Consider the following 12,500-nt stretch of genomic DNA (forward strand, 5'->3'; position numbering starts at 1 on the left):
AACATAACATATATATATGAAAGTATATATATGAAAGTTTTAAAAGTTTCAAAATACTTTTGTAATGTGTTGCGACTAACGAAGTGCAAACTAGCATTGCACTGAGGCCGCGCACATATAAAAATGTATGAAAATTATATTATAAATACAAGTACTTGTATGAAACTTTTTTCTACTTGTATGAAACTTTGTACTTGTATGGAAGTTTGTACTTGTATGAAACTTTTTTCTACTTGTATGAAACTTTGTACTTGTATGGAAGTTTGTACTTGTATGAAACTTTTTTCTACTTGTATGAAACTTTGTACTTGTATGGAAGTTTGTACTTGTATGAAACTTTTTTCTACTTGTATGAAACTTTGTACTTGTATGGAAGTTTGTACTTGTATGAAAGTTTCTACTTGTATGAAACTTTGTACTTGTATGGAAGTTTGTACTTGTATGAAAGTTTCTACTTGTATGAAACTTTGTACTTGTATGGAAGTTTGTACTTGTATGAAAGTTTCTACTTGTATGAAACTTTGTACTTGTATGGAAGTTTGTACTTGTATGAAAGTTTCTACTTGTATGAAACTTTGTACTTGTATGGAAGTTTGTACTTGTATGAAAGTTTCTACTTGTATGAAACTTTGTACTTGTATGAAAGTTTGTATCTTGTACTTGTATGAAAGTTTGTATCTTCATACATTTTTCGTCATGTGAGGTGAGCGGGTCAGAAAACAATTTTAAGAAACGTATGAAAACTTTGGTCAGCCATATAAAACCACTAAGCGTAGCTAACAGACGCTGACAAAGTTTTATACAAGTACTAACATCTACTTATATGAAAGTTTTGAAATTTTTAAAATACTTCAAAAATGTGTTGCTACTATCGAAATGCAAGCTAAAAACACTTAAACGTATGAAAACTTTGGTCAGCCATACAAAACCACTAAGCGTAGCTAACAGACACTGACAAAGTTTCATACAAGTACTAACATCTGCTTATATGAAAGTTTTGAAATTTTCAAAATACTTAAAAAATTTGTTGCTGCTAAAGAAGTGCAAGCTAAAAACACTTAAACGTATGAAAACTTTGGTCAGCCATACAAAACCACTAAGCGAAGCTAACAGACACTGACAATGTTTCATACAAGTACTAACATCTACTTATATGAAAGTTTTGAAATTTTCAAAATACTTAAAAAATATGTTGCTGCTAACGAAATGCAAGCTAAAAACACTTAAACGTATGAAAACTTTGGTCAGCCATACAAAACCACTAAGCGTAGCTAACAGACACTGACAAAGTTTCATACAAGTACTAACATCTACTTATATGAGAGTTTTGAAATTTTCAAAATACTTAAAAAATGTGTTGCTGCTAACGAAATGCAAGCTAAAAACACTTAAACGTATGAAAACTTTGGTCAGCCATACAAAACCACTAAGCGAAGCTAACAGACACTGACAAAGTTTCATACAAGTACTAACATCTACTTATATGAAAGTTTTGAAATTTTCAAAATACTTAAAAAATGTGTTGCTGCTAACGAAGTGCAAGCTAAAAACACTTAAACGTATGAAAACTTTGGTCAGCCATACAAAACCACTAAGCGAAGCTAACAGACACTGACAAAGTTTCATACAAGTATTAACATCTACTTATATGAAAGTTTTGAAATTTTCAAAATACTTAAAAAATGTGTTGCTGCTAACGAAATGCAAGCTAAAAACACTTAAACGTATGAAAACTTTGGTCAGCCATACAAAACCACTAAGCGAAGCTAACAAACACTGACAAAGTTTCATACAAGTACAAACTTCCATACAAGTACAGTTTGTACTTGTATGAAAGTTTTTACTTGTATGAAACTTTGTACTTGTTTGGAAGTTTGTACTTGTGAAAGTACTGAAAAGTTTCTACTTGTATGAAAGTTTGTATCTTGTAGTTGTATGAAAGTTTGTATCTTCATACATTTTTCGTGATGTGAGGTGAGCGAGTCAGAAAACAATTTTAATAAACGTATGTAAACTTTGGTCAGCCATACAAAACCACTAAGCGTAGCTAACAGACACTGACAAAGTTTCATACAAGTACTAACATCTACTTATATGAAAGTTTTGAAATTTTCAAAATACTTAAAAAATGTGTTGCTGCTAACGAAATGCAAGCTAAAAACACTTAAACGTATGAAAACTTTGGTCAGCCATACAAAACCACTAAGCGAAGCTAACAGACACTGACAAAGTTTCATACAAGTACTAACATCTACTTATATGAAAGTTTTGAAATTTTCAAAATACTTAAAAAATGTGTTGCTGCTAACGAAATGCAAGCTAAAAACACTTAAACGTATGAAAACTTTGGTCAGCCATACAAAACCACAAAGCGAAGCTAACAGACACTGACAAAGTTTCATACAAGTACTAACATCTATTTATATGAAAGTTTTGAAATTTTCAAAATACTTCAAAAATGTGTTGCTACTATCGAAATGCAAGCTAAAAACACTTAAACGTATGAAAACTTTGGTCAGCCATACAAAACCACTAAGCGAAGCTAACAGACACTGACAAAGTTTCATACAAGTACTAACATCTACTTATATGAAAGTTTTGAAATTTTCAAAATACTTAAAAAATGTGTTGCTGCTAACGAAATGCAAGCTAAAAACACTTAAACGTATGAAAACTTTGGTCAGCCATACAAAACCACTAAGCGAAGCTAACAGACACTGACAAAGTTTCATACAAGTACTAACATCTACTTATATGAAAGTTTTGAAATTTTCAAAATACTTAAAAAATGTGTTGCTGCTAACGAAATGCAAGCTAAAAACACTTAAACGTATGCAAACTTTGGTCAGCCATACAAAACCACTAAGCGAAGCTAACAGACACTGACAAAGTTTCATACAAGTACTAACATCTATTTATATGAAAGTTTTGAAATTTTCAAAATACTTCAAAAATGTGTTGCTACTATCGAAATGCAAGCTAAAAACACTTAAACGTATGAAAACTTTGGTCAGCCATACAAAACCACTAAGCGAAGCTAACAGACACTGACAAAGTTTCATACAAGTACTAACATCTACTTATATGAAAGTTTTGAAATTTTCAAAATACTTAAAAAATGTGTTGCTGCTAACGAAATGCAAGCTAAAAACACTTAAACGTATGAAAACTTTGGTCAGCCATACAAAACCACTAAGCGAAGCTAACAGACACTGACAAAGTTTCATACAAGTACTAACATCTACTTATATGAAAGTTTTGAAATTTTCAAAATACTTAAAAATAGTGTTGCTGCTAACGAAATGCAAGCTAAAAACACTTAAACGTATGAAAACTTTGGTCAGCCATACAAAACCACTAAGCGAAGCTAACAGACACTGACAAAGTTTCATACAAGTACTAACATCTACTTATATGAAAGTTTTGAAATTTTCAAAATACTTAAAAAATGTGTTGCTGCTAACGAAATGCAAGCTAAAAACACTTAAACGTATGAAAACTTTGATCAGCCATACAAAACCACTAAGCGTAGCTAACAGACACTGACAAAGTTTCATACAAGTACTAACATCTACTTATATGAAAGTTTTGAAATTTTCAAAATACTTAAAAAATGTGTTGCTGCTAACGAAATGCAAGCTAAAAACACTTAAACGTATGAAAACTTTGGTCAGCCATACAAAACCACTAAGCGAAGCTAACAGACACTGACAAAGTTTCATACAAGTACTAACATCTACTTATATGAAAGTTTTGAAATTTTCAAAATACTTAAAAAATGTGTTGCTGCTAACGAAATGCAAGCTAAAAACAATATGGAACATTTGGAAGTATGAAACTTTTTAATACGTTGTTGTTGTTGTTGTTGTTGTTGGTTTTGGTGTTGTTGTTGTTGTTATATTGAACATTTTTATTAATATAAGTACAAAGGAAAATCTTCATATAAGTATAAAAATATTAAATTATTACCTTACTTGTATGAAACTTTTTAATACGTTGTTGTTGTTGTTGTTGTTGTTGTTGTTGTTGTTGTTGTTGTTGGTGTTGTTGTTGTTGTTGTTGTTATATTGAACATTTTTATTAATATAAGTACAAAGGAAAATCTTCATATAAGTATAAAAATATTAAATTATTACCTTACTTGTATGAAACTTTTTAATACGTTGTTGTTGTTGTTGTTGTTGTTGTTGTTGTTGTTGTTGTTGTTGTTGTTGTTGTTGGTGTTGTTGTTGTTGTTATATTGAACATTTTTATTAATATAAGTACAAAGGAAAATCTTCATATAAGTATAAAAATATTAAATTATTACCTCACTTGACAGAAAATATATGAAAAATTCAATATGGACAATTTATCATATTTTCGATGATATTGCCTAGTTAGTTTACTAAAGAAACCAACATGGTATTATTGGTAAAAATTCAACACATTATAAAACTTGTATTTTTCATACATTTTTGGTCATGTGAGGGTTTCCAAGCGTACTTGTATGAAACTTTGTACTTGTATGGAACTTTTTCTACTTGTATGAAACTTTGTACTTGTATGGAAGTTTGTACTTGTATGAAACTTTTCTCTACTTGTATGAAACTTTTTTCTACTTGTATGAAACTTTGTACTTGTATGGAAGTTTGTACTTGTATGAAACTTTTTCTACTTGTATGAAACTTTGTACTTGTATGGAAGTTTTTACTTGTATGAAACTTTTTTCTACTTGTATGAAACTTTGTACTGGTTGGAAATTTGTACTTGTATGAAACTTTTTTCTACTTGTATGAAACTTTTTTCTACTTGTTAATAAAAATGTTCAATATAACAACAACAACAACACCAAAACCAACAACAACACCAACAACAACAACAACAACAACAACAACGTATTAAAAAGTTTCATACTTCCAAACAAGTACAAAGTTTCATACAAGTAGAAACTTTCATACAAGTACAAAGTTTCATACAAGTAGAAACTTTCATACAAGTGAACTTGTATGAAACTTTTTTCTACTTGTATGAAACTTTGTACTTGTATGGAAGTTTGTACTTGTATGAAAGTTTCTACTTGTATGAAACTTTGTACTTGTATGAAAGTTTGTATCTTGTACTTGTATGAAAGTTTGTATCTTCATACATTTTTCGTCATGTGAGGTGAGCGGGTCAGAAAACAATTTTAAGGAACGTATGAAAACTTTGGTCAGCCATACAAAACCACTAAGCGTAGCTACCAGACACTGACAAAGTTTCATACTAGTACTGACATCTACTTATATGAAAGTTTTGAAATTTTCAAAATACTTAAAAAATGTGTTGCTACTAATGAAATGCAAGCTAAAAACACTTAAACGTATGAAAACTTTGGTCAGCCATACAAAACCACTAAGCGAAGCTAACAGGCACTGACAAAGTTTCATACAAGTACTAACATCTACTTATATGAAAGTTTTGAAATTTTCAAAATACTTAAAAAATGTGTTGCTACTATCGAAATGCAAGCTAAAAACACTTAAACGTATGAAAACTTTGGTCAGCCATACAAAACCACTAAGCGAAGCTAACAGACACTGACAAAGTTTCATACAATTACTTACATCTACTTATATGAAAGTTTTGAAATTTTCAAAATACTTAAAAAATGTGTTGCTGCTAACGAAATGCAAGCTAAAAACACTTAAACGTATGAAAACTTTGGTCAGCCATACAAAACCACTAAGCGAAGCTAACAGACACTGACAAAGTTTCATACAAGTACTAACATCTACTTATATGAAAGTTTTGAAATTTTCAAAATACTTCAAAAATGTGTTGCTACTATCGAAATGCAAGCTAAAAACACTTAAATGTATGAAAACTTTGGTCAGCCATACAAAACCACTAAGCGAAGCTAACAGGCACTGACAAAGTTTCATACAAGTACTAACATCTACTTATATGAAAGTTTTGAAATTTTCAAAATACTTAAAAAATGTGTTGCTGCTAACGAAATGCAAGCTAAAAACACTTAAACGTATGAAAACTTTTGTCAGCCATACAAAACAACTAAGCGTAGCTAACAGACACTGACAAAGTTTCATACAAGTACTAGCATCTACTTATATGAAAGTTTTGAAATTTTCAAAATACTTAAAAAAATGTGTTGCTGCTAACGAAATGCAAGCTAAAAACACTTAAACGTATGAAAACTTTGGTCAGCCCATACAAAACCACTAAGCGAAGCTAACAGACACTGACAAAGTTTCATACAAGTACTAACATCTACTTATATGAAAGTTTTGAAATTTTCAAAATACTTAAAAAATGTGTTGCTGCTAACGAAATGCAAGCTAAAAACACTTAAACGTATGAAAACTTTGGTCAGCCATACAAAACCACTAAGCGAAGCTAACAGACACTGACAAAGTTTCATACAAGTACTGACATCTACTTATATGAAAGTTTTGAAATTTTCAAAATACTTAAAAAATGTGTTGCTACTATCGAAATGCAAGCTAAAAACACTTAAACGTATGAAAACTTTGGTCAGCCATACAAAACCACTAAGCAAAGCTAACAGACACTGACAAAGTTTCATACAAGTACTAACATCTACTTATATGAAAGTTTTGAAATTTTCAAAATACTTAAAAAATTTGTTGCTGCTAAAGAAGTGCAAGCTAAAAACACTTAAACGTATGAAAACTTTGGTCAGCCATACAAAACCACTAAGCGAAGCTAACAGACACTGACAAAGTTTCATACAAGTACTAACATCTACTTATATGAAAGTTTTGAAATTTTCAAAATACTTAAAAAATATGTTGCTGCTAACGAAATGCAAGCTAAAAACACTTAAACGTATGAAAACTTTGGTCAGCCATACAAAACCACTAAGCGTAGCTAACAGACACTGACAAAGTTTCATACAAGTACTAACATCTACTTATATGAGAGTTTTGAAATTTTCAAAATACTTAAAAAATGTGTTGCTGCTAACGAAATGCAAGCTAAAAAACACTTAAACGTGTGAAAACTTTGGTCAGCCATACAAAACCACTAAGCGAAGCTAACAGACACTGACAAAGTTTCATACAAGTACTAACATCTACTTATATGAAAGTTTTGAAATTTTCAAAATACTTAAAAAATGTGTTGCTGCTAACGAAGTGCAAGCTAAAAACACTTAAACGTATGAAAACTTTGGTCAGCCATACAAAACCACTAAGCGAAGCTAACAGACACTGACAAAGTTTCATACAAGTACTAACATCTACTTATATGAAAATTTTGAAATTTTCAAAATACTTAAAAAATGTGTTGCTGCTAACGAAGTGCAAGCTAAAAACACTTAAACGTATGAAAAATTTGGTCAGCCATACAAAACCACTAAGCGAAGCTAACAGGCACTGACAAAGTTTCATACAAGTACTAACATCTACTTATATGAAAGTTTTGAAATTTTCAAAATACTTAAAAAATGTGTTGCAGCTAACGAAATGCAAGCTAAAAACACTTAAACGTATGAAAACTTTGGTCAGCCATACAAAACCACTAAGCGAAGCTAACAGACACTGACAAAGTTTCATACAAGTACAAACTTCCATACAAGTACAGTTTGTACTTGTATGAAAGTTTCTACTTGTATGAAACTTTGTACTTGTTTGGAAGTTTGTATTTGTATGAAAGTTTCTACTTGTATGAAACTTTGTACTTGTATGAAAGTTTGTATCTTGTACTTGTATGAAAGTTTGTATCTTCATACATTTTTCGTCATGTGAGGTGAGCAGGTCAGAAAACAATTTTAAGAAACGTATGAAAACTTTGGTCAGCCATACAAAACCACTAAGCGTAGCTACCAGACACTGACAAAGTTTCATACTAGTACTAGCATCTACTTATATGAAAGTTTTGAAATTTTCAAAATACTTGAAAAATGTGTTGCTACTAATGAAATGCAAGCTAAAAACACTTAAACGTATGAAAACTTTGGTTAGCCATACAAAACCAGTAAGCGAAGCTAACAGGCACTGACAAAGTTTCATACAAGTACTAACATCTACTTATATGAAAGTTTTGAAATTTTCAAAATACTTCTAAAATGTGTTACTACTATCGAAATGCAAGCTAAAAACACTTAAACGTATGAAAACTTTGGTCAGCCATACAAAACCACTAAGCGTAGCTAACAGACACTGACAAAGTTTCATACAAGTACTGACATCTACTTATATGAAAGTTTTGAAATTTTCAAAATACTTAAAAAATGTGTTGCTACTATCGAAATGCAAGCTAAAAACACTTAAACGTATGAAAACTTTGGTCAGCCATACAAAACCACTAAGCGAAGCTAAGAGACACTGACAAAGTTTCATACAAGTACTAACATCTACTTATATGAAAGTTTTGAAATTTTCAAAGTACTTAAAAAATGTGTTGCTGCTAACGAAATACAAGCTAAAAACAGTTAAACGTATGAAAACTTTGGTCAGCCATACAAAACTACTAAGCGAAGCTAAAAGACACTGACAAAGTTTCATACAAGTACTAACATCTACTTATATGAAAGTTTTGAAATTTTCAAAATACTTAAAAAATGTGTTGCTGCTAACGAAATGCAAGCTAAAAACACTTAAACGTATGAAAACTTTGGTCAGCCATACAAAACCACTAAGCGTAGCTAACAGGCACTGACAAAGTTTCATACAAGTACTAGCATCTACTTATATCAAAGTTTTGAAATTTTCAAAATACTTAAAAAATGTGTTGCTGCTAACGAAATGCAAGCTAAAAACACTTAAACGTATGAAAACTTTGGTCAGCCATACAAAACCACTAAGCGTAGCTAATAGACACTGACAAAGTTTCATACAAGTACTAACATCTACTTATATGAAAGTTTTGAAATTTTCAAAATACTTAAAAAATGTGTTGCTGCTAACGAAATGCAAGCTAAAAACACTTAAACGTATGAAAACTTTGGTCAGCCATACAAAACCACTAAGCGAAGCTAAAAGACACTGACAAAGTTTCATACAAGTACAAACTTCCATACAAGTACAGTTTGTACTTGTATGAAAGTTTCTACTTGTATGAAACTTTGTACTTGTTTGGAAGTTTGTATTTGTATGAAAGTTTCTACTTGTATGAAACTTTGTACTTGTATGAAAGTTTGTATCTTGTACTTGTATGAAAGTTTGTATCTTCATACATTTTTCGCCATGTGAGGTGAGCGAGTCAGAAAACAATTTTAGGTAATGTATGAAAACTTTGGTCAGCCATACAAAACCACTAAGCGTAGCTAACTGACACTGACAAAGTTTCATACAAGTACCAACATCTACTTATATGAAAGTTTTGAAATTTTCAAAATACTTCAAAAATGTGTTTCTACTATCGAAATGCAAGGTAAAAACACTTAAACGTATGAAAACTTTGTGTTGCGACTAACGAAGTGCAAACTAGCATTGCACTGAGGCCGCGCACATATAAAAAATGTATGAAAATTAGTTTTAGCTAAGCAAAACTAAGTAAAAATAAGCAAATTTAAGCTTATTAACTCAAATATTAATACATCAAGTGTTGATATTTGATATAATTCCTAGTAAGACTGTTAGTTAAATTAGGATATGTTGATCATATAATGGTTTTCATATTCTAAACTAACAGTCAAATTTTAGAGGCGCTTGTTAGAGCTGCGGCAACAAGTACTCTATAAAAATGGTTGCTTGTATGAAAGTTTCCTAGCAGAAATGAAAAAGTGAAGACAAAACTAAGTAAAAATAAGCAAATTTAAGCTTATTAACTCAAATATTAATACAACAAGTGTTGATATTTGATATAATTCCTAGTAAGACTGTTAGTTAAATTAGAAGATGTTGATCATATAATGGTTTTCATATTCTAAACTAACAGTCAAATTTTAGTATGAGAAAATTTCTCATACGAAAAATGTGTTGCGACCAATGAAGTGCAAGGAGGTAACATTGCACTGAGGCCGCACACATATAAAAATGTATGAAAATTAGTTTTAGCTAAGCAAAACTAAGTAAAAATAAGCAAATTTAAGCTTATTAACTCAAATATTAATACAACAAGTGTTGATATTTGATATAATTCCTAGTAAGACTGTTAGTTAAATTAGAAGATGTTGATCATATAATGGTTTTCATATTCTAAACTAACAGTCAAATTTTAGTATGAGAAAATTTCTCATACGAAAAATGTGTTGCGACCAATGAAGTGCAAGGAGGTAACATTGCACTGAGGCCGCACACATATAAAAATGTATGAAAATTAGTTTTAGCTAAGCAAAACTAAGTAAAAATAAGCAAATTTAAGCTTATTAAATTAAATATTAATACATCAAAGTGTTGATATTTGATATAATTCCTAGTAAGACTGTTAGTTAAATTAGGATATGTTGATCATATAATGGTTTTCATATTCTAAACTAACAGTCAAATTTTAGAGGCGCTTGTTAGAGCTGCGGCAACAAGTACTCTATAAAAATGGTTGCTTGTATGAAAGTTTCCTAGCAGAAATGAAAAAGTGAAGACAAAACTAAGTAAAAATAAGCAAATTTAAGCTTATTAACTCAAATATTAATACAACAAGTGTTGATATTTGATATAATTCCTAGTAAGACTGTTAGTTAAATTAGAAGATGTTGATCATATAATGGTTTTCATATTCTAAACTAACAGTCAAATTTTAGTATGAGAAAATTTCTCATACGAAAAATGTGTTGCGACCAATGAAGTGCAAGGAGGTAACATTGCACTGAGGCCGCACACATATAAAAATGTATGAAAATTAGTTTTAGCTAAGCAAAACTAAGTAAAAATAAGCAAATTTAAGCTTATTAAATCAAATATTAATACATCAAGTGTTGATATTTGATATAATTCCTAGTAAGACTGTTAGTTAAATTAGAAAATGTTGATCATATATTGGTTTTCATATTCTAAACTAACTGTCAAATTTTAGTATGAGAAAGTTTCTCATACAAGTACTAAGTAGTACATATATGAAAGTTTTAAAATTTTCAAAATACTGTTAAAATGTGTTGCGGCCGCGCACATATAAAAAATAACATGTATGAAAATTTTGACTTCAATGTGTTTCTAAAAAAACTTGTATGTTAACTTTACTCATCATCAAGAAGCAAGCAGATGCTTTTTAAAATATTTTATTAATATAAATTCGATATAAATGAAATTTTATATTTCATATCATAGAAAAGATATACATTTTATAATAAATGTATATGTTTCATGTAATGGAAATTTAAGTAAATGTATGGTATATAAAAATAATTTTATTACTGAAATACCAAAATGAATAAATATCGTTCTTAAATATACAAGAGAACGAAAATTCTTTATTCAATAAATAATTGTAAAATTAAATACTACAATAAAGTACAAATGAAGCAACAAAAATTTTGTTAGTTGAACTTTATTATATTTGGGCTAATAAAGTCGATATATTTATACAGATGTGTTTTAAGCGACCAATGAAAGTAAGTGAGGTTTTCCTTACCTAGGCCGCTTACACAAAATATATTAGCGAAGCTCATATATATATAACTTGTTCACTTTCATTATTTAAATTGGTGCTTGTACGGTAGTATTATTTACAAAGAGAAAAATGTAAATGAAATATTACAATAATGTACAAATAAAGCAACAAAAATTTTGTTAGTTGAACTTTATTATATTTGGGCTAATAAAGTCGATATATTTATACAGATGTGTTTTAAGCGACCAATGAAAGTAAGTGAGGTTTTCCTTACCTAGGCCGCTTACACAAAATATATTAGCGAAGCTCATATATATATAACTTGTTCACTTTCATTATTTAAATTGTTGCTTGTACGGTAGTATTATTTACAAAGAGAAAAATGTAAATGAAATATTACAATAATGTACAAATAAAGCAACTAAAATTTTGTTAGTTGAACTTTATTATATTTGGGCTAATAAAGTCGATATATTTATACAGATGTGTTTTAAGCGACCAATGAAAGTAAGTGAGGTTTTCCTTACCTAGGCCGCTTACACAAAATATATTAGCGAAGTTCATATATATATAACTTGTTCACTTTCATTATTTAAATTGTTGCTTGTACGGTAGTATTATTTACAAAGAGAAAAATGTAAATGAAATATTACAATGAAGCACAGCACAGATAAAGCAACAAAAATTTTGTTAGCTGAACTTTATTATATTTGGGCTAATAAAGTCGATATATTTATACAGATGTGTTTTAAGCGACCAATGAAAGTAAGTGAGGTTTTCCTTACCTAGGCCGCTTACACAAAATATATTAGCGAAGCTCATATATATATAACTTGTTCACTTTCATTATTTAAATTGTTGTTTGCATATGCAGAGTAATATTATTTACATTAAACACAAAAAATATAATTTTTATTATATTTTTTAAATATAATTCTGGTTGATCCTGCCAGTAGTTATATGCTTGTCTCAAAGATTAAGCCATGCATGTCTAAGTACACACGAATTAA

The 12,500-nt window shown here is 29.7% G+C and overlaps 1 non-coding gene across 1 annotated transcript in view; it reads left to right on the plus strand.

Moving 5' to 3' along the window:
- Positions 1-12,423: 12,423 nt before the first annotated feature.
- LOC137236138 (small subunit ribosomal RNA) overlaps positions 12,424-12,500 on the plus strand; it is a 1,995-nt gene continuing 1,918 nt past the window's right edge. The window contains exon 1 of the ribosomal RNA XR_010948277.1: positions 12,424-12,500. This exon is cut by the window's right edge and continues 1,918 nt beyond it. This is a non-coding gene — a ribosomal RNA (small subunit ribosomal RNA).

This window comes from Eurosta solidaginis, unplaced genomic scaffold, assembly GCF_040869045.1.
Source record: "Eurosta solidaginis isolate ZX-2024a unplaced genomic scaffold, ASM4086904v1 ctg00001346.1, whole genome shotgun sequence".
Lineage (NCBI taxonomy): Eukaryota > Metazoa > Arthropoda > Insecta > Diptera > Tephritidae > Eurosta > Eurosta solidaginis.